Consider the following 4574-nt stretch of genomic DNA (forward strand, 5'->3'; position numbering starts at 1 on the left):
TGGTTTGGCCACTGCGTCTACCGACAGTGCGTTTTGTCCGCGTACGCGCGAATCGCCTTGTCGAAGAGTTCCACAGACTCGCGAGGCGTTTTCCGTTATGCTGACCGCTCACGCATAAAGTGTTTCGTTTAGGCGCAGTCGACACGCACGAATCCGCATCTAAAAAGCTTCTCCACGTACGAGTTCGACGTACGCAGTTGTCACAGATGTAGATCGTTGTTTCTAGAATTTCAAATTCCCAACCACCTTCCATTGTTAAATCTTCAAACCCAGATGTCAGATCATGGGCGATTTTGAGCTTGGGTGATTTATTCGTGGTGTCTCCTTATACTCGTCGTGGTTTATTTATGTATAAAGTATAGAATTGATCAGAAGGTATCTAAGCCGATAAGATGGTTTATGAACTCTAAGTGTTTCGTGAACCTTTCTTCACCCGAATGAAGCTTCGTGGGAAGATTTTTTTTTTCTTCTTAAGCTTCTAATCATTAGTTATATTGCTATATGATGTTGTTGTTTTGGTTGATGATGTTGTGTATATTGTGGACTGTTTTGGGGTTGTGTTCTTGTGGTATTTTATGGTGGGAAATTGATGGAATAACTTGGATATTCTATTGTTGATGTTGTTCTTGTTGTTTGGTGTTGATTTAAATTGGAGGGGAAGCGAAAGATATAGGAAAAGTGCTGCCCAATATTTCTGACAATCATAGTTTTGTTGTTGTTGTTTGTTGGACTGTTTAGAGATTATCTTTATGATGTTTTGGGTGGAAAAGGATATGGTAAACATAAGTATAATGTTATGAAGGGTGTGGACTGAGTTATGAAAGAAGAATTGGGTTCGAATTACGCTTTGTTATTCATTAAACGAGCTTGCCGCTCAATATGATTCTTAAAGTAATCGAAGAGGTTTATATTGGATTATATTGTAGTTGTTGCTATTGTTGGTTGTTGTTTTTGTTGTTGGGCTGTTGATGACCTTTGGTGTCTTTTGGGATGTAGTATAAACAGGGGAAATGTGGCCCGCTTTTTCGTAGGTTATAAGATTAGCGAAATACGATAGTCATGACCTTATATGTTGATGACGATATCATTTGACTTATTGTAGACGCAAGAGGATTATGTTAAGCTTGGTTGTGGATTGAGAAGGAGATTATCCAGGTATGTTAAGGTTGTTCCTTCTTTTCTTAGCATGATTCCATATATGGTAGGAACGTAAAGAACCTTATAACTAGAGATTTATCAAAGTAGAGCTTGTCATATTGTGGCATAGTTCCCGAGTGTTATGTCATTCTTTCCAAGGGGCCATATCCCCTCCTTATGTCCTTGAGTTTATAAAGAGACAGAAGAGATGTTACGCCCCGGAAAATTTCGCGCTACCAAGATTGTAGACGGCTTAGTATGAGCTCAAAGAAGAGTAAAGTCATACAAGGATGAAGATTATATTATATGAGTAGTACATGGGAAGTTGAGAAAGTCTTAAGAAGGATCCTTAAGGCAAATGTGGGCCTAAGCCCTCCAAAAGGATAATTTAAAGGTACGTTTTCGGATGATCTGAGTTAAAGAGGCCAAAACACCATTATAAGTTTGGAATTTGGAATCACACCAAAAATGAAAGTTGTAGATAATTGAAATAGCTTTCCAACCATAGGTCGTGGGCTCTCATACGATATCGGGATCAAACGTTATGCGCATTTCAAGATCAGCTGTCAGGGCAGGAAATTAACCCTGCGCGAACGCACAGGGCAAGATCCTGCAGCTCAGCGCGAACGCGCCACGTGGCAGCGAAATCGCGCTGAGCAAATTTTAAGTACACCCCCTTATTTTCTTCAGCCAAACCACCCCAAATCCTCTCTAATCTTCTGGAAATTTCCCCAAACTTCCAACACCCACTTTTAAGCCAAAACCAGGTATAATTCCCGAATTCTGGTTCGGATAGCGTATAGTTACGACTACAAAATCGTATAGCGGCGCGTTGTGGCTTAAGCTTAAGGTGGAGAAGTGAAGATATAGCAATATTATCGAGAGAAAGGTATGAATCTCTTGTTATTAATGTTAATCTTGGTTTATTTACGGAGATGGAGCTATTAAATAATTATAAAATGATTTTGTTGGTGGAAATATGGGATGTTTATGAGATATCTTGGTATTGAGAATATTATGGTTGATGTTGGTGTTGTTGTTGTTGTTGTTGGTTACTAAATTGAGATTTCGGGCCAGGCATATAAACAAGGGAGATGCTACCCGATTTTCGGCAGAATATAAAATAGTTTTGATTTGAAAACTTGGAACAAGTGTGCGATAATGAGTCTAACGTTAGTGTAAATCCTCTTGAATATAAATTTACGAGCTCGGACGGATAAGCATAACTAATAGGAGGTCGAACAGGTATATTAAGGCTAGTCCCTTTCTTTCAAAAGGCATGATTCCTATGTTATGATTCCATATATGTTTCCATAACCTCCTTATTTCTAAAAGTTAGAAGTTCATGACTCAAGGGCATGACTCCTTTTCTGATAGTCCATAAATGTTTTCCAAAATGTCCATATTTCTCAAACCAGAGAATTATGAGTCTATAAGCTCTTATGACAACAACGATGGACATGTCTTTACAGTGATAATGATGATGTCAAAGATGAGAATATTTCTATGATGATCATGATGATGATGATTTCATGTCTAAGAATCCTAAGCTTATGAGTTCAATGTGAATATGAGAATGTTGAGCTATTTCTTGATTTCCGCAATTTTATTCATTGATGATGACTCTATTTTCAAAAGTTCCAAAGTGTATAAATTGACGCTTTATGAGAATTAGGATTTTATATGTTTTCCCTTGATGTTATTCTTCATTGATAGTCTCACCTCATAATGCTAGTTCCTTCAAGGTGAGACATGACGGTCATGATTATTCCATAATACAATCGGAGGTTACCGACCTTACGTCACTCTGATAGAGTCATAGCTTTTGATTGGGCTCTTGTGTATGCTTATGTGATAAAGATTACACCGCGCCTATACGGCCGGGCAGCACCACTACGGTGAGTGGCTTATGGATGATTACACCGTGCCTATACTGTCACGACCCAAACCGATGGGCCGCGACGGGAGTCTGACCTCTAGCGACCAAACACCCCTAAACACTTATCTGAAACATACTGAACATAAAAGGCCCATAAATGGCATAAGTTGATCTCATAAAAGGGAACGTCAGGACTCTGTACAATCTGCAGATATACATAACATGCGGAAGAACAGTGCAAGCCGGCTAGGCTGCTACATATACTATACACAAAAGAATAGATGCCGACAAGGCTACCTCGTCTGACTAATACATCCAACTGTCTACAGACCTCTACTGGAATGAAAGCTGTAGAAAGGATGGGACAGGACCCCATCGTACCCATCTATATACATCTCGTAAGAAAGGCCTACCAAAATAGACTGCAACTCCGAAACCAAATGGAGTGCCGATTCTATTTGGATAAGGGTCTACTAAGGTAGGACTACCTCCTGTCTACACTCCGTGCGGGCATGAACGCGGCCCCGAGCAGAATGGGGAGTCAGTACGGATAATGTACTGAATATGTAAGGCATAAAGGCAACATGTATGAATATATAAATAGAAATCATGAACAAGATCTGACTCATAAGCTGAAATGACTATCTGCATGAATCTGTATGAACTAGTATCTGTCTGCATCTGACTGAGTCTGTGTGTCGGAAAGTATGGGCATGCATATGTATATCTAGTGGGTACACACCTCATTGTCACATCACAGGCCACACCTTCACCCCCTGTCATGCGAGCCTTTCTCTTGTATTTATCCCAACATCATAGGCCACTCATGGACCACTCATAGGCCACACCTTCACCCCCTGTCAAGTGTGCCTTTCACATATAAAACGTAATATCACAGGTCACACTATCACCCCTGTCAAGTATGCCTTTCGGTGTACCCACAGGAGCCGAAAGTGAATGCATAGTACAAGTAAAAATCGAACAACGGATTCTCAATAATATAATAACAATTTGCCTCTCATGGCCTTCTTAGAACTCATACTACTAGGACGGGGAATCACAAGATACGTATATGGGGAAAATACCATAGCCGAATGGGAGCATCAAAACTGTATTTCTCTTAGTACTTATAAGAATAGGGTAATATGGAAACTCTCTGACTCGTTTATTGGTTCGTATCATAGGATCATGCCAAAAGAAAGAAGGGAAAACCTTAACATACCTTGACGTATCTCAAATAGCCCAACTTCTATCTCTTAAACTTGTAAATTTACAATTAAGATAGCATAAGGCTTAATTAGGCTACTTGCCTTGCTTACTAATCATACCCAAGCACGTATAAAGCTTAACGAATCGTAGACAACCATCTCCTTTATAAGCTTACAATGATAACACCTATATGTATCCAAATACACGTAAATCCATCCCTAATCATTTCTTTAAAATAGTCTCATGTCACTACCTTGTCCTTCATCAATCTATCACTTCCACAAATACCTTCTCTTTACCTAAAATCACTAAAACTCTTGATGGTAAACTGAAATACAAGGGTAAGAAT

This window comes from Lycium ferocissimum, chromosome 10 (genome assembly GCF_029784015.1).
Source record: "Lycium ferocissimum isolate CSIRO_LF1 chromosome 10, AGI_CSIRO_Lferr_CH_V1, whole genome shotgun sequence".
Classification (NCBI taxonomy): Eukaryota; Viridiplantae; Streptophyta; class Magnoliopsida; order Solanales; family Solanaceae; genus Lycium; species Lycium ferocissimum.